General features: G+C 43.1%; 1 protein-coding gene across 1 annotated transcript in view; it reads right to left on the bottom strand.

Moving 5' to 3' along the window:
• The window catches only part of LOC126455966 (enhancer of split mgamma protein-like), a 128607-nt gene that overhangs the window by 39852 nt on the left and 63306 nt on the right, over positions 1–25449 (bottom strand). The gene's annotated exons all lie outside the window — the stretch shown is intronic.

Below are 25449 nucleotides of genomic sequence, written 5' to 3' on the forward strand. Positions count from 1 at the left end.
CTTAAAATGTACACCTTGTATATCACTAGTTACATGAACAATATCAAATGCAAGTATGCTTGTCGGTTTCCTATCCAGGTGACTGCTTCGAATCTGCGCGATGTTTCGGTAAGTGTCAGTCTCATCATCTTCTGGCGAAGTGTCCTATAAATGTACTTCAGGCACGACCATCTCTTCCCACCTCTTCACCCAGGCGGGCGTCCAGCGAACCGAGGGAAAAAGTGATGAGGGATGGCCGCCACTCAAAGATGTATGTTGGATGCCTGCGTTATCTCGAATTCTCGTCATAAGATGATGAGAATGACATTCATCTAAACGTCGGCGGATTGCGACGCAGCCACGCGCATGGAAGCTCGAGAAGATTTCATCAGGAGTACTTTTTTTTGAGCCATCAGTCTTCTGACTGGTTTGATGTGGCCCGCCACGAATTCCTCACCTGTGCCAACATCTTCATCTCAGAGTAGCCCTTGTAACCTATGTCATTAATTATTTGCTGTATGTATTCCAATCTCTGTCTTCCTCTACAGTTTTTACCCACTACAGCTACTTCTAGTACCGGGGAAGTCATTCCCTAATGTCTTAGCAAATGTCCTACCATCTTATCTCTTCACCCTGTCAATGTTTTCCACATATTACTTTCCTCTCCGATTCTGCGCAGAAGCTCCTCATCCCGTTCCTTACAGTCCACTTACTTTTCAACATTCGTCCGTAGCACCACATCTCAAATGCTTCGATTATTCAACTTTTGAAATCCTGACCTCCTCAGTTTCGTGTAACATTACGATATATCGATAGTTTTTAATTTTGGACCGTCTACCTACAACTGAATAAACATAATTTTCAAGCCCCACGCGTTTCACCTTTATTCTCTGCAAGGCATCTTCAGTGGCCTGGAATATGCACATATTTTGCTATTCACTTTACATTTTAGGACAATGTAGTTATAAGTTATAAACAATTCTGTAAGCAGGTGATCCCGGGTTCCAGTCCCGGTCGGGGCACACATTTTCAACTGCCCCGTTTGTCTTTATCAACGCCTGTAAGCAGCTAAAGCTCTGGATTTCACTAAAATTTCATTCGTTACTTTTTTCTTTCTCGAAGTAGAAATGTGATACGCAAACGCATTCTATCGACCGACCTCGTACGTAATCCCCTGATCAAGAAAGCAACGTCGGACATGTCTGCTCATATCATTTAAACTTTTGAGTCCCAATAATATAAAAAAAATTATTTTAAAGTCTTTCACAAAAGTGACCTTTATCATCATAGTAAGCAACGAATACCAGAAGAAACCCCAAAAAGTAAAGAATCAATTATTTTAAGATTGTGGTTTCATTTTGCAGCCACTGTGACATACAGTTTTCAGCCAACCATCATTTCATGAGATAGATTTGAAAGCAATTTCGCATTTTTCCTAGACAAAATCCCACATCATGAAAGATCTATACACTCATAATACCTAAATCAAAATTACAGCCCTAAATAACAAGCCTAAAATTTAATAAATTTATCTCAAAGATAAATACTGCTCCAGTGATCTGCTCCAGTGATTTTATTTCGAAAACACTTATAAAAGCAGTAGTACAAACTCAAATTCACGTTGAAATAACTTTTGATATACTTACTTTTGCTGGTAATGATCTCCTCAATATGATCACCATAAAACAACACGTCACGATCACCTACAATCATGTAGCACACACAAGCTCCATGCCGACTGTTACTTTGAATGCTGTGACTGCTACAATGCATTTCATTCTTAGAAGTACCTCAGTGTACCACTAGGTGTCTGTGTCTTGCAATAGCATCGATTGTTTCATGCGAAAGGCACTGGAACTTAGAACTTACAAAGAAAGTTTAAGGTAGTAACCTCTAGTACTCAGAAGGTTAACAAACGTACTTCTGAGATTTTTTCAGCATTACACAACGCACTACAAATGAGGCAGTAACTCCCGCAACAATAAGAAATGAAAATAAAATCTCACAGCGCACTGGGAACGAACTTACAGGATAGCAAGCAACATGAAGCTGAAGAACAGAGCAAGCAGATAGAAACGTTTGTTGCGGTGGAGGTGACGATTGGTACCGTTGATGTGCGCTCAGTTTTCTTGGGACTGGCTGAATGCATGCCGTGCGTCTTGCATGAACATCACACCACTTGTTCCTTCGCAGCGCTATAATTTTGAACATACTATAACCATATTTGTTCCACGTCCTGCTGAAAAAAGTAAACGCTGTTATCACCCGTCACCACCAGCAGGGCGCATGGGCGACTTTTGGGAATTAATGTACAGGTCGCTTGTTGTTTGGATTTATTGCTACAGTGCTTGGTAAAAAAAAAAAAAAAATGGAAGCACCCAAAAGACATGGTCGGGTGTCAGTGTAACTACGTTCACGCACACATCACCGGCGGACATTTAAATGATTAGAGTTGCAACACCCTGCTACAAGTAGAATGGCCACTAGAGGGCTTTAACATTGTTCGTGTTTATTCCCATTATCGGGCTTTGTAGGTCATATGAGGAGCGTGGTCAGTACTGTTGAATGATCACTGTGAAAGACACGAAGATGACAGATGAGACATACTCACAAAATGCAAACGTTCGAAGTTGTTACGTAGGAAAGGTTAAGTAATTTGTAAATATTATTATTGTTATTATTGTTGTGAAGAGCAAGTAGTGGTAAACAAAGTTTATCGTGTTTCCTAGCCGACAGCGCAAAAAGAAAAGTAATTATATTTGTTTCTTCAGAGGACACTTCTGATAGCTGTGATTACAATTTCAGTGAAATATCACCCCGCTACGACTGTCCGGGTCCATCATAACACTGCCAGCTGTTTGAGACCTGCTTTATCAGCACCAGTGAAAGGGACCTTATTGTAGGACTCAATCTCATCGACTGGTCGAATCGTGCAATATCCAGCTCATTCGGACGTCGGCAGTGTTTCGATACTGAACAGCATGGTAACGTGGGGGAAGGCACACTTGGCGTTCTGAACTCCACGTCTGACCACCACAACGGAGGATCACCGTGTTGTACACCAAGCATATCGTAACCCCTTCACTTTGCTCCTGCCATCCGAGAGCAATTAATAGGCATTGGTCGGAGAATAACAGCAATCGGACTAGGGAATTACCGTCCTGTGAGGAGGCTGCAGTTAATACTACAACACAAACGGCTGCGTCTGGAGTGGACCATGACCGGAAAGCGTGGACTGCTGACGCGCTACCCCGGATGACAATCATCGCCGAGTATGACGGCGACCACGTGAGAGAATGGAACCGCTCTTCGAATGTCTACGAGAGACACAGCGATGTTATTCTTGTGGTCATGGTGAGAAGCCATCGGGTATTTCAGATCACGGCTGATAATGGCTGAGGGAACTTGATTGCATAATGGTACGTCAGAGACATACTGTATCCTCCCGTATTACTTGCCACGCGACAGTATCGTGGTACCATTTTCCAACAGGACAGTGTCACACAAGGCACATGTCCTGTGAACTGTCTACGTGGTATTTAGGTACGCCCGTGGCAAGCAAGATTTCCAGATTCGTCCCCGATATTACATGTGTGAGATGAGATGGCAGGTCAAACCTATCCCAGTTCCATTATCTAGAACATCAAGGAGCAGTATTAACAGTTGTGGACCAACTTGTCACAGGGGAGGATAGAACCGTTTTATGACACCTTCCCCAACCGAAACTGTGCACGCACGCACGCCAGAGGAAATGCAACATCCCACTGGACTCCTACTGCAAAGTTATTTATAAATTTGACTCGATTTTGTAGCCATGAAATAACATCGTGTACCCGCACAACCTGTGAAGTTTCACTTCGTTTCCTTTCACTCTTCTTGGTGTTTCATATTTTCTTCGTCAGAAGCGAATACCCTCAGAACCCTTAAACATATTCTCAGTTCGAATATAGCAAGTTTCTTTGAGACGAAAAAGCTTCTGTCCACAAATCAGAACGATTTTAAAAAGAATCTCACGTGCGAAGGCAACGGCCTTGCCGTAGTGGATACACCGGTTCCCGTCAGATCATCAAGGTTAAGCGCTGCCGGCGTGGGCGGCACTTGGATGGGTGACCATCCCAGCCGTCATGCGCTGTTGCCATTATTCGGGGTGCGCTCAGCCTCGTGATACTTAACCTACTCGACCGAATAGTAGGTGCTCCGATCACAGAAAACCATCATAACGATGGGGAGAGCGGTGTGCTGACCACACGCCCCTCCTATCCGCATCCTCAGTGAGGATGACACGGCGGTCAGATGGTTCCGAAAAAGAAGTGCTGCTGCTGCTGCTTCACGTGCGAAACTCGGCTTCCTTTTTTCTCACATGATGCCCTGCGATGTATCCCAGGCAAGTGTCATCGGACCGTTGTTATTTTCTGCATACATAAATGATGTGGAGGACAGGGTAAGAATCAGTCTGCGACTCATTGCTGATGGGGCTGTGGTGTACGGGAAGGTGTAGTCGTTGAGTGACTGTAGGAAGAAACAAGATGACTTCGACAAAATGTCTTGTTGATGTGATGAATCGCAGCTAGCTCTAAATCTAGAGAAATGTAAGTTAATGCAGATGAGCAGGAAAAACAAACCCGTAATGTTCGAAAACAGGATTAGTAGAGTGCTGCTTGACACAGCCACGCCGATTAAATATCTTGACATAACGTTGCAACAAAATGGAATGAGTATTTAAGAATTAGCCGGCCGCTGTGGCCGAGCGGTTCTAGGCGCTTCAGTCCGGAACCGCGCTGCTGCTACGGTCACAGGTTCCAACCCTGCCTCAAGCATGGATGTGTGTGATGTCCTTAGGTTAGTTAGGTTTAAGTAGTTCTAAGTCTAGGGGACTGATGACCTCAGATGTTAAGTCCAATAGTGCTTAGAGCCATTTCAACCATTTAAGAATTTTACTAGTGAAGAACAACAGTTGTTGAGTACCGCTCGAGTGTTTGTGATCCGCAACCGGTCGGATTAAAGGAAGACATCGAAGCAGTTCAGAGGCAGACTGCTAGGTTAATTACCGGTAGGTTCTAACAACACTCAGGTATTATGGAGATCCTCCGGAAATTCAAACTGGTATCACTGGAGGGAAGCCGACGTTTTCTTGTAGGAGCATTATTGAGAAAATTAGAGAACCAGCATTTGAAGATCAGCACAGAACGATTCTACTGCTGCCAAAGAACATTTCGCTTAAGAACCAAGAAAATAAAATTTAGAGAGCTTGGGGCTCGTACGGAAGCATATAGACAGTCGATTTAACCTCGCTCCATTTGCGAGTGGAATAGGAAAGTAAATGACGTTTGGTGGTACAGGGTAACTCCCCCCCACGTACCATACGGTGGGTTGCGGATTATGCATGTAGCTTTAGGTGTAAATATTCACTTCTCTCATGGGAACACATAAATGGCTTAAGACTGCGTTCGGCAAAATTGTCAACACGAAGTGAGTTGAATGTGTAAGCTCATCGGTCTGGTAGGTGCTCAGCTAGAAAACTAAGATACCAAATCAGAGTTTCTCACCCACGTACTTCCTGTGGGCTTTTCGTAATGTAAAAATAACTTTGATACTTTAGGATCACTAACTACTACCCTGAGCCATATTAAAGACATCAAAACACCATTCCATTTCCAAAGGATACAAGAGATGCCATCTGTGCCAGGATGGCTGCTAGCAGACTCCTCGAAGTTGCCATCTCCAGACGAACTCATAACGTGCTGGCTTCTCGGTCAGTCAACATCTGGAGTAGAACGCAAGCATTGCCATTTATGACTCCCTGATCCAGTTATTAGTAGCCCTCTGCAAAGTTCTGCTTCGTGCCATGAATTCTTTCGAGTTTATTTGAAACCAGTGCTGGAAAAAATATGTAACAACCTCTTTTCGATGGACTGGAATGGACCAGCGCATCAACTGCACATTAGCAAAAGTTAAAAGTCACTTTCTTGGGGATGCCAGATCCCGACACTGGAGTCCCTAGCGTCCAGACAGTCAACCCCACGTCATGGCGAGGATATGTTGCAATAAAAAAAAAAGTTGTAATCTTCATGGCAACAATTGTGACAGACATAGATGAATAGCTGAGTTCCTAATCACAGTCACGTTCAAAAGAAATGTCTCGCAGAATGGAAGTGTTAAGAGGATCCTCAAGATTGTGAAAACAACATATATACGTCACCTTGCTGGCAATCGCAGAGATGAAGAGGACGCCACGAGATATCAGCGCATTTTAACGGAAGTAATAAAGGCCACTGATGTTGTTGGTAACGTAACAGATATTACTGAAGCTGGAGAACAAGTAATATTAAAAAGAACGCTTAGAATGCGTGGACCAAACTGCAACAAGGCTGTAATTGTTCTGCTTTGTGATACAGGAGACAGACACAAAAAGTAATGAGTGTCTTCTCGGAAAAGCACAAGACATTTACGAAGGTTTCACAAGATAGCATTTCTTAAAATTTTTGTTTGGTAATTTCTTATAAATAGGTGATCTAGACTCAGTGGGTAACTCTGATTCCGGAAAGTCCACGCATCTTCGTCTCTCTTCGTCTCTAACATTCATTGCTTTCTCAAATTCGTGATCCCTCAATAGTCTGTGAATTCGAGGACTAACAATAGTTTCAGCTTTCAGTTATTGTAGGCTCAATACATAAAGGAGAATTCATCTTGCGGAAGAGTCCTTACAAATTCATCAACCTTAATTTGATATGTAGTGGTGTAATCAGTACTGGTTTGTGGTCTACAAGCGGTTTACGTAAGATGGTTTTAGTCCCAGGCACTAAAACCGATTTGATAGTTCTGTGGTGCTTTTCCTTTTCCTGGTTATCCCACAGGCATTTTCGTAAAACCAGCATGCTTTTCTAATAAAATTCCCATAAACAGAAACAAAATTTATTCTGTTATGAAAAAGCTATACATGACAAGAAAAACAGCAACAGTTTTGAAACCAGCATAAAACGTTGTTCCGGAAAGTATATTTAGTTTTGTCATTTGATATCATTCTGATTCTTTATTATATACGCCGAGAATGCTATCATATTCTTCGTATGTTCTTTACCATGCAGGTTTATGTAGGAGTGACAGAATTCCCATGACTTTTCTAACCTCAAAAATCGCATGGCTTCGGATAACTGTCACTATTACTTGAGAAAACAGAATTTACCATTTCGCTTCAGGAAGCAGACGTGCATCCGAGGATAGATCCAAGCATACAGAAAAATGACACGTTAAAATTATTAAGTCACTGATATTTACAGCATATAAACTTCCCTAACTTACGAAATATCTGTAAGGAAAAATATACTAATGTGAACAAGAAAATGGCACGGGCGACTACTCCTCGTATTTAATCGCATATGACCTCTAGAAAGCTTTGAGCTGCACATCTGGAACAATCATCCGCAGTTGACTGTTTTAAAGCAGTAAACAGTACAGCCACTTAAGTGTGATCATACAATATATGAAACTGTGAAAGGCACAGAGTCCATCTTTTCTATTTCATGGCTCTCTGCTTAATTATCTTGTGCCATTCAATAACTTCGCTTATTATGTTGCAGCTGAGTCGCACACAAGAAGCAGAGAGACGCCTGACAGTAAAGGCTGCCGAAACAACATCTCTGTAAGGCAGGTAGCGCGCAACGCAGGCGCTTCAATGTCCTTAGTCTCCGAAGTATTCACTGTAGACAATAATTGTGTGGTCCAGAATTAGACGAGCAATCAAGTATGCACGATATGATTACGATTTAAACTCAGAGTATGATCTACGTACTTAAGCGCACTTTAAGAGGTCGTCTTACGTAACTACAGACGAACCATTGGAGCAAGCTGTATGAGCTGTTGGTGGGTATATCACAGCGAAAAGCATCCGCTCCACTGTATTCTCTGCTATGACAGACAGTAGTAAAACATTAGAGGACTATAGTCTTGCATTAAAAGTATTATAGGTTCTCAAGCAAGTGGACTATGTAACAATAACCGAAAGGATTTGAAAATAAACATACGAATCTATAAAAAAGTAATCGCTGATTCTATAGTAGTTTATCTATTTTGGATCTGATGGATCTGTGACGTAGTAATAACAAAGTTGCACCAATATGTGCCCTAGTGTTATGCGTTACCAATAAGTGAGGACAAAATGTCGGAAGGTTCACATACACAGGCAAAAAATACTCAGAGGCTTTTGGTACACAAATCTGTCCATCACATATAAAATATAAATACTCATTTCTTAAAAAAAGATAACGAAACTTGATACTGTGTTCCACGTAAAAATTGTTCGTAAAGTTATAGTACTCCTACATGCCACTAATGATATATATATCGATGATACGATTGGATTGAGGTTGAATTCAGAGTGAAAGGATATCAGTGCTGCGATTTGCACTGAAATTCATGTCCACAATAAGTGTGAGGAAAAATAAAGGATCTGTTGAATGGAACGAACAGTCTAAAGAAAATGGAATAAAGACTGAATGTGTGTTCAGCAGTTGGACATAAGCTTCTGACTTTCTGTGCTTTGTAAATATTGTAAATTTCATCAACTTATAATCGTGACTTTCTTTTCTATGTCTTCTTCTATGTCTTCTATGTCTTCTTCTATGTGTTAGAGATCTGTGTATGTATGTAAAGAAAAAAATATTTGCTTGTGTGATGTGATGCTGGCAATACGCGAAATTAATAAATAATTGACTGACAGTAAACCAGATAAAAAAGAAAGTGGTAAAAGCAACAGAAATGGGGTAAGCGATAATATCAAAATTGGAGAGAACATTGTAGATAAAGTGAAGAAATTCTGTCAGGTTGGAAACAAACTAACACGTAGCGGACGAAATAAGGACATAAACAGCAGACTAGCACACACAAAGAGGACATTCCTGTCCAAAATAAATCTACCAGTAGTAGACGTCGGCCATAGTTTGAGGAAGATTTCGGAGAATGTGAGTTTGGAACACATCACTGTACAGAGGCGAATCGTCGACGGCGGGATAACTAGTAAAGAAGATAATCGAAACGTTTGAGAAGTGGTGCTACTGGAGTATGATTAAAATCGGGTGGAGTAATAAGACAGGAAATGAGGAAATACTCCACGCAGTCGGTGAGGAGAGGAACATTTAGAAAACATTGGCAGGAAGAAGGAACAGGGTGGTAGGACGTGTGTGTCCAGAGTTGATACGGGGGTACTTGTCACACTGTAAGGTCAAATTTAAAGTCCAGAAAATAATCATGCTCTATTAGTCCTTGACATTAGAAGCAAACAACTTCGTTTATGTCGTTTTCTTATTGACGTTTGTTGGTGTCCAGACAGTAGCTTATTACGTTAGTAAACCATCTTATGCTTTCAGTATACATGGAGCACACAGTAGCTGGTAGCTTATATTTTGAGGTTACACTCTCACAATTTTTTTTAATTACTGCATTTTCTGATTCTAGAATAGTAATAATATTACTGCCATTGTGGAGCGCATCGGTGGCTTTTCAAGAGTTCGCCAGACACTTTGTAGAAGGATGCCCTCAAAATTAGCACCCGGGGAACCTGTCGGACTTCTTGGACACCACAGTAGATGTGATAATTTTGTAAATTATGTACACATTGTAACTGTATTTCTAAAGTGATGTGTAATTGCCACACAATTGATAATAAAAGGTATGTCTCAGTTTGCTTAGTCTCGTCATAAGATTCACACATAACGGTATTTGATTTAAATAATCTTGAGTCTCACGAACTAGCTGAGGATTCTATAACCCGTGGAGGGAAATCGGGAGGCTTCTGTGATGGTAACACATGCTTATGATGGGCGTAGGAATCATCAAGGCCTACCACATAATCAATCCCTAACCCACGGTATTCTGGGGGCAGTAGGTTTACATCATAGTCCTTACTGTCTGTGCCTCTGAATTGCATTGTCGGGTGTATTGAGATTCGGTTGAGTTGCAAACAGATCCAAACTCATTCTTCCCTTCCCTGTTTCCCCTCTCTGTCTCCTTTTTGTGAAAGAAGAGGATGAGTTTACTGTGGTGTAACCGAGAGAAATTTTATCGAAGTTCATACTGCTGCAGCCTAGCCACCTGCAACATTAATAGACATTGTTGTTTCTACCTACTGGTGGGGCATTGAGAGTTGATACTACTCTTAACAAGCCACATATGAACAAAATATTGTTCATTACAAGCAGCTTGAGGCACTTGAAAACTTCCACGTTGTCCAGCGTACCTGCGGTAAACACTGATTTTTTTTTTTTTTTTTGGGGGGGGGATGGAGTACGACCTATTTGGACAACAGGTCACAAGAAAGCGCTAACCACCCACACGGCAGATCAATAATCTTCCACCTATCAACGAGCATTTTCATTGCATCCGGCCATTGTATTTGCACAGTTGCCGCGACTGTGTTGTTATAGTTACACGTTCCATTTTGTAGACTGTTTTGAAGGCCGTTGTTGGCGAGCAGACGTCTGTTGCACGAAGCGAGTAGTGGAGAAAAAGGAAATCTGAAATACTTATTTAGTCTGCTGGCTCGGATAATAAGGTAGCTTTCCAGTTAAGTAGCGTTTACTCGCAGTTCCTTCGTCGATTGTGTAATATTCAACGCCACTCGATAAACAACAAAGCTGAACATCAGTTAAGTGAATTTTAGGTGTCTGCACGCACCTTTCTTGAACTGAATATCATTGGGAGGAAATATCTGCAAGGAAAATATGTTTTACATATCTTTCTCTCTTGCTTCCCGCTCGCAACGCCTGGCTTGCTATGTGACGACTGAGATACATTTCTCCGCCTTTTTTGTCGTTAATAACATCAAATCAGCTGCTCGCAACACAAGTACTACGGACAAGTAGATAAACGACAGACATTTTCAGATGAGTGTCAAAGTGCATTTTAAGTTGTAAGTTTTCTAGGCTGACTGACATAGCACCTTCACAAGTCAAAACATAAACATAGGCTCCTAGAATTGGCTTGCAACGCCCACATTTACAATCTCGAATTTCGCATGAGAATCTTCTCGAAACAGAACCTCTTTAAAAAAAACGGAACCTCTTCAGAAAATTTTAATTAACATATTAGTTTTCAGAAAATAAACCTGAGACGTAGGGGCACAGGATCACACTGCTGGTTACCCAAGTCTTATTCAATTTTAGAAAAGAATATTTTACAATAAGAAAAATTTTACCACCAACAACATTCCAAACAAATTAGTTTTGTAACAAGAAAAATTTTCTTTAAAAAGTGGCGAGAAGGAGGTTCCAATTGAGATACGTCCAGCATGATAAAAATATCTTTCAACTTCGTACAAATTTTAGGCAATGCATACTTAGAACGTTCCGCAATTCCTTCATATTTTTTGAAATAAAACGTTTCTAATAACACTAACTATACTGTTACCATCAGAAGACTTATAAGAACTAAATAATAAAATCTAATGTGAAATTCCTTTAATAAAGTTTCAAAAATTTCTGGAACACACTGATTATATACTACCTGTATAATAGACAATATATAAGAAATAGTAGTACATGCTGCCTGAATTATTAGTTCCTCATTTTATTTTTAGTTACGTCCTTTAAGATAGATGTGACGACGAATCTTTATAACTATACAGGATGTAACTAGACTGATGAGCGAAAACATTGCGACCACCTGCTTAATATCTTATTTGTCCGTCTTTGGAACGAAATTTATCACTGATTCTGCGCCGCGCGGGATTAACCGAGCGGTCTAAGGCGCTGCAGTCATGGACTGTGCGGCTGGTCCCGGCGGAGGTTCGAGTCCTCCCTCGGGCATGGGTGTGTGCGTTTGCCCTTAGGCTAATTTAGGTTAAGTAATGTGTAAGCTTAGGGACTGATGACCTTAGCAGTTAAGTCCCATAAGAATTCACACACATCTGAACATTTGAACATTGATTCTGCGTATCAGGGATCCGACTCTTTGTTGGTAGGGGGGTCACGTAAATGGCGTAAATAAAGGCTCGCTGATTTGCGTACGCTGTGATGACTCCCGGTAACGACCCAGACGCGTTCAATAGGATTTACAGCAGGCGAATCTGGTCGCCGAGACATCAACGTGAGTTCACTATAATGCTCCTCAAACCACTGCGGCTCGGTTCTGGCCACGAGACACGGACAATTACATTGCTGACAGCGTGCTTTTTATTACTATGACATGTCAACGTGTGAAGATGCAGAGATGGTCTGCTGCGGAGCTCCATGTTCAACACTGTACGATGAACGGTGTGCTCTGAAACACTTGTGCGGGCGCTAGCATTGTGTTCTTTCGCCAGAGGTGCCACAGATCACCATCTGTCCTACTTTACAGAACACACAAACGTCAGAACCTCACGTTCTGTGAAGAGTCGTGGACATCTAACTATTTAGCTTCTAGTGGTAGTTTTACTGTCCTTCTACCTCTTTCCGTAGATGCTCACGACAATAGCACGTGAACATTCGACCATATTCGCCGTTTTAGAGATACTTGTTCGCAGTCTCTGCGTAATAATAATTCGCTTATCTCAAGGGAGTCCCTCGTTTGCAGCCCATATCTTAGCTTGAATTATCCCCTATCCGTGTCTACCTCAAGTATTTCCATTACCGCTTCACGTGCCCGCCCACCAGGCAGCATCCATCGTCGTGTTGGGCAGTGGTTGTAATGTTTTGGTTTATCAATGAATATTCCCTTTACAGCCGTTGAATACTTGTAATGGCGTCAAGGATGGCTGGGTTTAGCAAAGAAACTCAAGTCCAGTAGCGTACCGTTTCCCCCGCTACATCCAAAATACCCCAACACATGTTCAGATCTCCCGCATTTTTAGCGTCACTGGGTACGGAATTAAGTACGTCATTCAGTGATCGTCTGATGTTCCACACACATTGTAAGGTTCGTTTACACAATCAGTTGAGTATCTGGTCTGCCCAGAGAGGTTTGTACCTGCTGTTGTGCTTGTGATCTTTGTTCATACTATACTACAGATGACCACTTCATGTGTGTCAAAACATGTAGTTTCGTCAGGTGGTACACCCCTTCGTGCAGTGTGACATTATCCGGACCAACGATAAGGGTAACAGTTGGTGCCCGATTGCTCGACCTGCACGTTCTTCTCATCTGAACCAGCTAGACTGCTACCCGTGGATCACATGAAATCCTTGATGTACGGGACCCCTGTGGCATCTGAGGAAAATATACTGCGGCGGGTTTGGCTCTGGCGGATGCTGGAGGAACCGGGTAAGTGATCGTGTTTACCGCAATATGGCACGGAGGTACCGTATCTGTGTTGACGTCGGTGGTCGTCACATTGAGCCCTGCTTGCAAGTGGACCCATGCGAAAAGCGGCAGAGGTCAGAGAGCAACTACTATGTGGTATTTTGCGTGCAGCAGGAAAATGGTACGTTTCCGGACAAGAGTTCCTGTGCTAAACTTGAATTTAGTTACATCCTATAAGTTGAACATACGCGTTGTACTTCAGTATAGCTGAAAAGAAATGCTGTTATTAGTTAGAATATATGACGAATGAAATAAGTAGTAAAATCTGATCGCAAGTATCGCATAACTCGGATGTAAGCTTTTATAGACGTTGGTATCGATTATTACAGTAATGACAATTTTCCCACCCCACACGCCATCGCTATATGGATTTCAAGAGCTGCTAGCACACGAAAGACAGAATAGTTGAGCATCCGGAAGTGATGTGCTAGGCCGACGGTGATGCTCTTCTTGTTGTCCAGCAGAACAGACGCACTCAGCGTCAGAGCAGCTCCCGCAGGTACTTGCCCTCTGGCTTGCACGCGCCTGCGGTCAGTTCCGCTCGGCCGCGTCGCACACTCGCCGCTCTGCTCGACTCGTCCTGGTATACACAGTACGGAGTGGCGCGGCTCCGTCTCGCTGTGGGAACGTCCGCCGCGCCGGAATCCCGGCTACCCGCAGCACTCGCCGTTTCTTGCCTCCCCGTGGCTTCTCCACTCGGCCTCCGGGATGCCGCCTGTTGACATTGGGCCGCAGCGCGCTCCCCACTTCAGCCGCTGCACTCGGCTCCCACGTCTACGCTCGGCCGCGCAGGGAATGCGGCGCACTTAACGGCGGCCTGCCGACTCGACGCGAAACGCCCGCCAGTCTAGCGGTAAGGCTCTCCGCAGACTGTTGGCACCCCGGCACAAACGCATCGTGCGAAAGAATTCTGCGCGGTTGGCGACCACAGTGACGGAAGTGTGACGAAACAGAAAAATTCATTTGGACAGTACCGGGTGATCAAAAGGGCAGTATAAATTTGAAAACTTAATAAACCAAGGAATAATGTAGATATAGAGGTAAAAATTGACACACATGCTTGGAATGACATTGGGTTTTATTAGAACAAAAAAAAGTTCACAAAATGTCCGACAGATGGCGCTGGACAGCAAAACGTCAGTGACTGCACATGACAATCGTGTATAAAAGGAGCTGTAATGAGAGAGAGAATCAGATGCGCCAGCAGTCGCAGCATGTTGACGTTACCTGAAAAGGCGCTTCTAGTGAAGTTGTGTTATCAGAATGGGGAATGTGCTAGTTCAGCGTTACGATCCTATCGCTATAGGAAGGGGATTCGAACGGGTAAAGGTCCGTTGACAAATGCAGCTGTGGCAAGAATGATTTCGAAGCTCGAAGCCAAGAGTCGTTTAGACGATAGACCCCGTAATGGCCGACCGAGCACAAGGTGTAATGCTGCTGAGACAGTTCAGGAAGAAATGGAGACTGTAGCGGGTTCGTCTATGCACGGGGAAGTCAGCGCTCGTGCAGTCGCACGTCACTCCGGCATTCCATACACTACTGTTTGGTTGGCACTGAGGCGTACCCTCCTATGCTATCCGTACAAAAGCCATCGGCACCATGAACTGTTACCTGGTGATTTAGTGAAGCGGAGGGCATTTGCGGTGTGGGCATTTCAAAAGATGGCGGAAGATGACGATTGGTTGAGTAACGTGTTGTGGACCGACGAAGCTCATTTCACGCTCCGAGGGTCTGTCAACGCCCACAACTGCAGAATTTGGGCTACAGAAAATCCTAGAACTGTCGTGGAAACTCCATTGCACAACGAGAAAGTCACGGTATGGGTTGGATTTACCACATGTACCGTTATCGGGCCTTTTTTCTTCGAGGAAATGCGTGATTTTGGTTTTGTAACTGCTGTCGTGACGGGTGACAGGTACGCCGATACGTTACAGAATCGCATCATCCCCAGCCTGGCTTATAAACACCTACTGGAACGTACAATGTTTATGCAGGATGGCGCTCCACCCCATATTGCTAGACGCGTGAAAGATCTCTTGCGCGCGTCGTTTGGTGATGATCGTGTGCTCAGCCGCCACTTTCGTCATGCTTGGCCTCCCAGGTCCCCAGACCTCAGTCCGTGCGATTATTGGCTTTGGGGTTACCTGAAGTCGCAAGTACATCGTGATCGAACAACATCTCTAGGGATGCTGAAAGACAACATCCGACGCCAATGCCTCACCATAACTCCGGACATGCTTTACAGTTCTGTTCACATTATTCTTCGACTACAGTTATTGTTGAGGAGTGATGGTGGCCATATTGAGCATTTCCTGTAAGGAACAACATCTTTGCTTTGTCTTACTTTGTTATGCTAATTATTGCTATTCTGATCAGATGAAGCGCCATCTGTCGGACGTTTTTTGAACTTTTGTATTTTTTTGGTTCTAATAAAACCCTATGTCATTCCAAGCATGTGTGTCAATTTGTTCCTCTCAATCTACATTATTCCGTGATTTATTCAGTTTTCAAATTTATACTGACTTTTTGATCACCCGGTACACCTCTGGCTATCAAAACAACAATAACAGGAAGGATAGCAAAAAACGATATTTTACTGTGCGTGGTATAGTGCAGTAGAACAAATATGTGATTAAATTTGTAGCTGAATTTGGCTATATACAGGGTGCAAAATTTTGCACGCAGACCTACTACCTATGGCTTACAATCCTACTCAGCATGGATAGTGGATACTGGTACGTCATTCAGTTCTGCTACAACTCTATGGCAGTGTCTGGTGAGTGGCGACGTTCCAGATTCTCGGTAACTCACGACCAGATGTCTCCAAAATATCATTTCCTGGTCTCCCATGTTTGCTAGCCCTGTTTCGTTTTGTGCTTGCCTCCGCCAGTTCCCCTTACAGAACGAAAGGCGTTTCTATTGGGCTGAATATCATGGGCTGGGCTTTCCGTAATCTTGACAAATGGTGGTAGTCGAAGCTGATTAGGCTAATTTTAAGAGGGATTTCCCTAAGCCTGATAAATGGTGCTGGTTGAAGCCGAGTAAACTGATCTTATGAGGGAGTGATATACCTATGACGGTCGGTGTTTTCCGATCCAATGCAGAGAAAGATCTTAAACTGTTGCCAGGAGGCAGCACCTAACAGAAGCGCTGTAGGAACAGGAAATAGCCAGTCACAATACCTACATTGTGGTCCTGATTCTGAATGGTTCAAAAGCGTACGTTTTAAACTGTTTCGTGGAGCGATTTTGCAGATGGCGGAATCGAAGACTTGGCCGAAGCACACATGGGATGGAGAAGTCGTGTACAGTCTAGAACGGAGGTGGTGTTCTCGTCCTAATTTTCTGGTCGGTAATAAGTGATCCTTCGTGATCAACCAAGTAACTTACTGTGCGACAGAGGGAGCGGGGACTTGTTCCGTAAAATAAAATTAAATTAAATTTAATAAAGGCATCAGAATATAGCGTGACGGACTTGACTAGGGTTAATTCGTGGCAATACATTCCCGTTTCAGTGTGAATTTTTATGTGCTTCTTTCTCTATTGCCTCTGTATTCCTGCTTTCTCGTTGTGATTATGGGCGGGGGTTGCTAGAAACCAGTTGGAGGCGGTGCACTCCACTTTCAGTGGTGATCATATTCCAATCCAGGAATCTTACGTAAAGATACTCTAGTAGGTGCAGGGGTTTTAGATATTAAATTTCGAGTAGGCCAAACAGTATGGTGGCGTAAGCCCGACGCCGACACTATGATCAGAGATTATGTTTAAGAATGGGGTTTCGTAGACAAACCTGTGGGGGATAATATGCTGTATTCGATTCCACAATGAATCCAACCCACTTTGAGAAAAAGAATTGTAGCTATTGAAAGCCCTTCTTACTAAACTCTTGAATATACGACTGGTTAGCATTAGTGTGCAACCACACACAGTAGGTAAAGAAGGTACGTAAAGGCATTTGAATGGTGATTGTGTATGACAAGATCGCGTCAGGAGGAGAAACGTCTGTCTGGAAGAGTGGGAACCCGAAAGTGGTAGGATCGTGCTCCACTGAGACCGTGGTTAACCTTTCCGTGGTATTCCTTTCCCGTTATTCTGGACTCAACGACTGCAATTTGAAAATGGAGTGGATGGGTTCAGAAGTGAAATGCTCAACGCCGTTACCCCGTGTCGTAGGCCAAAGCCAGTGACTTTTATTTAGACTTACTCGATAGTGTAACAGTACAAAGCATTAATATGGATCACCTAAAAACGTTTACGGTCAAATCTGCGGTGAACTATGCCACGTAATTTGTCTCGCCTACTGCACATGGCGAAGAATACGTTGATTATGGCCGCTGTCGCGAGTGTAACTTTTGCGGTGTACTATGAAAGTGCCAGGGCATGGAAAGAAAGGTTTCAAGAGACCTGGAGGACGTGCTGGCCTAGACAACAGTCTCAACATCATCTGTACCGAGGTGGGTCAGGACAGCAAAGGAAATTTGTGATCTTGTCTTGTTGAAAGATAACGCCACGGAGACCTTGAAGATACTGCCCGGTCACTGGTCTGCGTAAGAAATGTAACATTTACTGTCCAAATTACCGTCTGTGATCGTGTAGAGTACCCCACATCATCACGAACAGATTCTGGGCCTGTATGACAACGAGGAATGCAATTGAGTGTCAATCGTTCTCCTCGGAACATGCATTCTGGGACATGTCCATCTTTCAGCTGTACGAAGACCGAGATTTGTCTGAAAAGACGAAGTGGCGTCCAGGATTGTCGTTATGTGCGCCAGTGTCGGCGCGCCTCTCTGCCTCTCTCTGATTTCGCGTCAAGGGAAGTCGCAATAACGGTCGCTGTGCTGACAGTCCACGGTGCTCCACGCACGCTGCAGACATGGATTCTTGTTACAAAAAAAAAAAAAAAAAAAAAGGTTCATTCATCACGATATACGGCATGGCTTTACGATTCTCCATGGCCGAGCCAACAATATGTCTGGCCTCTAGGGTGTTAGTGGCGTCGGATATCGTTGAAAATGTCACTTCTGAACCCATCTATATTTTCAGATTACAGTCGTTGAATCTAGAATAACGCGAACGGAAGTGTCACGGAAAGATTAACCACTGTCACAATGGAGCCGATCCTATCACCGTCGGATTCCAGGCAGAATTTTCTCCTTCTTACACGATCATCTCATAAACAATCATCTTTAGAAGCCATTTCTGAATATGTAACTCCTCTACGTAATCTTCCTTAAATACTGTGTGCAGCTGCACACTAATGCTAACCTGTGGCATGTCCGAGAATGTAGTACATTACTTTTCTGAAAGTTGGTTGGTTTTATTGAGGATTACAATATTATTCCCCACTATTTTGGCCACGAAACCCTATTCTTCAACATAACCTCTGTTCAACACGATGGCCTTAGGCACCCTTACTGGGATGACCTCCATGCCCGCATGGTACGACTCGACCTGTCGACCTCGGACCCACCGTCTTGCTGCATCAGTAACTTCCCAGTCATCCACGAGCTGCCTCCTGCGGAGTGCATCCTTCCTTAGGTCAAGGAGATGGAAGGTGCGAGATCCAGTCTGTAGGCTCGAAATGGCTCTGAGCACTATGGGACTTAACATCTGAGGTCGTCAGTCCCCTAGAACTTAGAACTACTGAAACCTAACTAACCTAAGGGCATCACACACATCCATGGCCGAGGCAGGATTCGAACCTGCGACCGTAGCGGTCGCACGGTTCCAGGCTGGAGCGCCTAGAACCGCTTGGCCGCACCGGCCTGATCCACAGATCAGATAGAATGAGAATGTCCGCACGTTCCAACATTGAAGGGATCACAGTTGTGTGCAGTCGGTCGGCACGCGGGAGATCGGATAGGTTTGCGCGACTTTGTTACAATGATGACAGACGCCTCTCCCAACGACTCACCGTGCTTTTGTTCACTGCCAAGTCTCCGTTGACAATCTGCGAGTGCTGATGAATTTATGCTAAGCTCTCGTTTTATGCCAAAACGATCACCGTCAGTTCTCCCTTGCAACACACGTCCATTACAATAGCCAATTTGAAGGCTACATGTAACGCAGCCACCTGAACTGTAGGGGCTGAAGGGGAAATGTCTCACAACAAATTTCGTATTTTTTCAGCCGAAATTGGCCGAGAAAAAATACCTTGCATTACTTATTGAACTCTCCTCGTAGACGGCGCGTCGGTAACAACCATACACTCAAATAGGCGGGTTGTCAGGCTCCAGTCGCTCGTCTAAACTAGCCCACGTGCCGGCAAGTTAGTACCGGCCCGTGGAGGCACCACTTGTATAAATATTCCGGAGAACGACCAAAAGATGCTGGCGTGTTGTTCCCAGTATCTCTTGCAGCCGCCACATGAGTCGCCAGATCCGCACGCCTCATACGACATGGCGCTGCAGTCAGGTGACGTGGTTCGCAGGGTAATCTTTCACACTGTCTAATTAAGATGCCGTTCAACGACCAGCAGGTCCGCAGCTCGTGGTCTAGTGGCGCCTGCACGGTAGCGTGTTCGATCAGAGGGCTTCTCGCCCTCTGTAATAAAAAACTGAGTAAATGAATGAACGATCAACTTGAACGGATGTCTTGTGACGTCCGCCCAGACCAAACACAACTAAAAATACCGAACAAAATGAGGAAAAAAAGAAAAAAATGGCTAGCGTTTCTGCTTCTGGATCAGGGGTACCGGTTTCGAATGCCGTCCGGATCGGGGGTTTTTCTCTGCCCTGGGCTGGGTGTTTGAATTGTCCTCACCATTTTATCATTATCATCATCATTCCTGACAGTGGCTAGACTGGACTATGTTAAATATTGGACTGTGTAAAAACTGGGACTTTGTACGGGCGCTGATGGCCGTGCAGTTGAGTGCCCCACGAACCGAACGTCATCAAACATCAACGACCAGCAGACACTATCTGCTTACACTCCAGGCTTTACGAGCGCCGGCTGTTCTCAGTGGCTCGTCAGTCGGAGCACACGCTCTTCACTCAGCATTCGCTCAGCGTAAGCTCCGGGTTCTGCGCCGGCCGCGCCAACCGCCCATCCAAAAGAGCACACGCTCAGCTTACGGTAGCCGCTCCACGTCAGCCCGGACGTCAGCCAGGGATTACGGATTAGCGGAAAGTTACTTGCCAAGTGTTGCTTCTCCTTGCAGCCTACTAAAGAACTGTGGTTACTTGCCAAGAGCTGTCTCGGAACTCACTGCAAATATTCACTGTATCATTACCAATAAATTCTGTTCTTTGCTTACTTGAAGCCAATGCATTCTTCGTGCACCTTATACCAGACACCACAGAACAGGGTGTGGTATGCCTAGCACTGTGCGGGCCACAACAGTACCTTTCAGGTTAATATGACTTAATATGACGTTGTTGCATGCCACCTTCTTGTCGTTGTAATTTTGGTGGCCAGCCGTTTACAACGACCAGAAAACGTGTTACCAATCGTGATAGCGCTGTTTAGTTTAACCCAGAGACAGACTCTTCAAATCCTGATGCTGGAAGAAATTTCGATTGCCACTATTTGTCTAAATGGGTAGAGAAGTGTTCATGATCACTAAGCTTCGCATGATGAACGTGGTGTAATCTGAAGTACTCAGCGTTGACTCCTGTTAGTGGCTTCCTCAGTGACAATCCGTCTCTGTGATGTGCAACTTTACTCTTGGAGATTAACCTGGTGATCTGTGACCAAGGACATGAGATCCATAAGACAGTAAGTAACGGCTTGAGGTACATGCCTTCTGAAGGCATGCGATACAGGCCCCATTGTTACCAAAGGAACAATATACGAACTTACAATACATCGGACGAGATTTACAATTTGAACCAACACTTGCTGCCAGATCGTAGCACGTTTCTCTTCATGGGACGAAATCGTCAGATAGAAAACTTCGGGCGTAGCCCAAGGGATTGTTACAGGTCCACTGCTACTCGCAATTTATAGAGCGTGAACCAGAATTCCTCCGACAGACTTTCAGAGGTGGTGGTATGGAACAAAACATTAAATATGAGCTCTAAAATGCCTACTTAAGAGCTATGGGCAGTTGTTCATCTTCGCTGTTGTGAGACACATATCTTCTATTAAATAGTCTTTACTTTCTATATTTTGAGGTTTGATAATGAAGACCAAAACAAGAAAAAAGCGTCCAGTAAACATGAGCTCTATAGTGCATACTTCAAAAACCATGGACACTTCTTCAGTAGAAGAGATGTGTTTCATAGTAGTGCAGGTGGAAAAGCGCACGTATGTCTTTAGGTACGCATTGTATAGCCCATGTTTACTGGACATTTTTCTTGTTTTGGTGCATTCTTTCTCTTCCAAAAGTATGAAAGCAGGGAGACTGCATTAGAATAGATGCGTTTCGCAGTATCTAAGACGAACAGCCGGCCGCTGGTGGCCGAGCGGTTCTAGGCGCTTCAGTCTGGAACCGCGCGACCTCTACGGTCGCAGGTTCGAATCCTGCCTCGGGCATGGATGTGTGTGATGTCCTTAGGTTAGTTAGGTTTAAGTAATTCTAAGTTCTAGGGGACTGATGACCTCAGATGTTAAGTCCCATAGTGCTCAGAGCCATTTTAAGACGAACAAGTTCTCATAGCTCTTAAGCTGTCGAAACATGATCACTCGTTTTACAGTACGTTGCGGACTACTTCAGCTGAAGACGAATGGCTAATAGAGCACAGTACGTTATATCGGCGCACGAATGTTCTTCATAACTGACAGTAACATCATACTTTGATGCTGGGCAGAGTACAAGTGTGTCTGAACACACAGTGCACCGAATACTCCTAACGATGGACCTCCTGAAGGAAACTTAATAAGATCTCTAATGTTCTCAATGTACATAAAAGATTTGTCAGATAGCATGTTGTTGTCTACAAGAAAGTATCATTGTTGGATGGTCATGGGCAAACGCAGGCAGACTTAGAGAATGTTTCCACTTGGTGTGATGACTGACAGACCAATCTAAATTCTGAAATTCAACATAGTACATATAACCAACAGACAGAAACGATACTGTCCAATTACAAGAGTAATGGTGAAAACATGGAGCATGTAACATTGAATAAGTACATAGAGGGAATACTAAGAAGCTGCATGAGATGGGAGGATTACGTGAAATGACTATTGGGGAAGGCGATTGGGAAACTTAGACTTATAGGAAAGGCTCTGGGAAAGTGCAGTACATCTGTAAAGATAATCACATACGCGATGCTTGTGCATCCAGTTCCAGAGTATTATTCCGGTGCTTGGACTCTTTATCGACATGACAACAGACATGAACTAATTCAGAGACATGCCGCTAGAATCATGAATGTTGAGTAAATTTAGAGAACGTGTATTCCAAGAAGACTGTGCGACTGTTCTGTTATCGGTATCAAACGTCTCTCACAGGGATCATAGTTGTGATTAGAGCTGTGCACATAACTGGTTCGTATCATACTTGGCAGAATGCAAGGAGCCGTTCAGAATGATGCAAACAATGTTGGAAGAATAGAAAATTTTAGTGACTGAGCAGAAATCGCAAAGGGAGCCCCACAGGATTCAATTTTGAGTCCACTCTTATTTCTTACAGTAGCGAATGAGATTCCGTTTAACATTCAACAAGCATAATTGGTACTTTTCACAGACGATACTAGTGTTATAAGAAATGTCATTAGAGAGAAAACAACCCAACAGATTATTAATGATGTTTTACAAATAATTATAGAGTGGTTCTCTGAAAACAGACTCTCCATAAAGTTTAGGAAAACATACTTTATTCACTTTTTTACAACAAATAGTCGTACAAAAAACTGCCATAGCACATGAACAGGAGTCCCTAAATAGGGTAGAATGCACCAAATTTTTGGGTTTACATACACATGGAAACTTGAACTGAAAGAAGAATATTGCTAAAAATGTCAAATAATTAAGTACAGCTACTTATGCTCTTCGTAAAATTGCTAATCTTGGAAACAAACGAATTAACCTCCTGACATATTTTGGATGTTACCAGTCAGTAGTGTCTTTAAAAGATATATCTTTTTGGGTAACTTATCTTTTAAAAGTACTGATTGCACGAAAGCGAGCAGCAAGAACATGTCGTGCTCACCCTTAGCCATCTTACAGAAACATATACAGCGAAATTCATGATAAATAATCTATCATAATTTGAGAAGAATAATGTTGTCCATATCTAACACATTATAGGAAAAAATTACCTTTATTACCCACTAGTGACGCTGTCAGTGGTTCAGGACTCAGGAGGGAATTCAGTATGCAGCGACAAAAATTTGCCCGATATTGTAAACTGTCTGATAGATATCGAAGCAAGTCTTAAATCCAACTCAAACCCCAGATCATTTCTCTGTTTTAAAACTAGTTGCAAGAACAGGACTAAAAAGTATTCTTTTCATTACTGATTCGTTCCACACAGTACGATAAAAGAATCGTTCAAATGGCCTATGGAACACGTAACTCACTAACGGACAAACAGAAACATGAAGTCATTGTTCCGTCCTTAGTACGCGATAAGATAAGAATAGGGCAGAAATACTCTGATATTAATACGAATTATCCTCTGCCAAGCATAGTACCGTGTACATTTAGAACTATCGAATGACACTAAGAAGTGTACCGAAACTTTTGTAAAAACCAAAGTTTTACAGGCGTGTGTTTTTTATGTAACGTGTTGTTGAGACTACGAAGATTTTTTTTCAAACTGGCGATCATTCTTTTGGAATGTCATTTGCTAGTTTGTGAAAAGAAGGGTACTGTGGTATAACACTTTCTGGTCTCTGTTTTAAAGACTGCGAAATATACGCGGGAAATTCACTCGCAAATGTGAGAGCGACATCTTGACTGCAGTCGACTATTGCTGTCCCATTAATAAATTCCATAGCAACACCGTAGGGTCGTATGTTGTTGACAATTTATTTGCACTTCCTACTCTTGAGCTTTTGCAGAGAAATCTCTATATTTTTATGAAGTGATAACTATTGAGTGAGGTCTTCAGGCCAGTCTTATTTGTTTCTCTTTGGTTCAAATGGTTCTGAGCACTGTGGGACTTAACATCTGAGGTTATTAGTCCCCTAGAACTTAGAAGTACTTAAACCTAACTAACCTAAGGAGATCACACACATCCATGCTCGATGCAGGATTCGAACCTTCGACCATAGAGTATTTCTCTTTAAGCGTTCTTATATGGCATGTTCTGTGCCAGGGCTTCAGAATTGCACCTAGGTACACCAGAAAGAGGATCGGTGACAGCCTACATCTCTGAGGCAAATCCTTATTCACCTCGAATTACTTTGTCCAACTATTCCCAGTCCGGACTCTCACTGTGTCATTTTTATATAATTTCATAACAGCCTTGAGATATCTTTTATCCAGTTCTATCTCTCTCATATTTTCGCACATTTTGTTGGAGGGTAAATCATCATAAGCATTTTCTCGGTCAATCAATGCAGCATGTGTCTCACGTCCAACTTTCGTGGGTTTTTCACATATTAATTTCATTATGAAGATGTTGTCCATTACTGACCTCTCTGCTCAGAATCCTACTTCCTCTTTATGGCGCTTGTGTCTTGTTTCTTTTTCCACCAGATTTTTAAGTACTTTCGTACACAGTCTTCCAACCCTTTCTTATGCACAGGTGTTATGTTGTTCATTCCGATGAAACATCCATTTAATACTCTTTGAAACAGGTTTCTTAGCATATCCAACAATTCCCGTGGACAGTTTTCTCCCATGCCTCGTTTTCCCTTTTTAGCACTTTTTACTTCTTTATTTAGGGTCGTATCTCTGTCTCTATTTTGATTCTCGTTGACATCCAGGAACTAAAATAAAACTTCTTTTTTCCTTTCAATTATCTCTGTTATTGCAACATCCCACCAAACAGGTTTCTCCTTCATTTCATATTCTTCGAGGGATTCTTTTGCTGATTCATCTGTGGCCTTCTTTATATATTCGTATTACTCTTCTGCTATTCTTTGCACTCTATAATTTTTTAACAGCCTCTAAATCACCTACGACAATATCTCACAGGAGAAGAAGACGCTCATTTAGTTACAGACCTAGCAATTAGCTTTAATGACAGCGGCGGACAGTTAACTCTTGACGAGTAAAAGAGAAAAGCTTTTGAATGAGGTTAGCTCGTACTGAAAATAAAAATAAAAACATCATTTTCTTACAACATTTTAGTCAAATA

Source organism: Schistocerca serialis, chromosome 2, assembly GCF_023864345.2.
Source record: "Schistocerca serialis cubense isolate TAMUIC-IGC-003099 chromosome 2, iqSchSeri2.2, whole genome shotgun sequence".
Lineage (NCBI taxonomy): Eukaryota > Metazoa > Arthropoda > Insecta > Orthoptera > Acrididae > Schistocerca > Schistocerca serialis.